We start from the raw sequence: 264 nt of genomic DNA, 5'->3' as shown, positions 1-264 counted from the left end.
TGTATGTGTATGCTACTTGGTATGGCTTCAAAATGGACCAATCAGAAAAGTTGCCGCAAATGTTAAGCGCCGGCAAGAGGAAAAAAATTAACAACCAACCACATACACACAAACAACAAATACAAGAAGCGACGATAACATCTTGAATGACAGCAGTTGACTGACAGCAGAGGCGGCGGCGAGTCAAATTGTTGGCTTCCCATATTTAAAATTATTTTGGTGACAATGAATGGATGTTGGATACATTAACCCTTGACAGATGTG

This window comes from Rhagoletis pomonella, unplaced genomic scaffold (assembly GCF_013731165.1).
Source record: "Rhagoletis pomonella isolate Grant_MI unplaced genomic scaffold, Rhpom_1.0 Rhpom_scaffold_00007, whole genome shotgun sequence".
NCBI classification, from domain to species: Eukaryota; Metazoa; Arthropoda; class Insecta; order Diptera; family Tephritidae; genus Rhagoletis; species Rhagoletis pomonella.
This window is presented reverse-complemented; position numbering follows the sequence as displayed.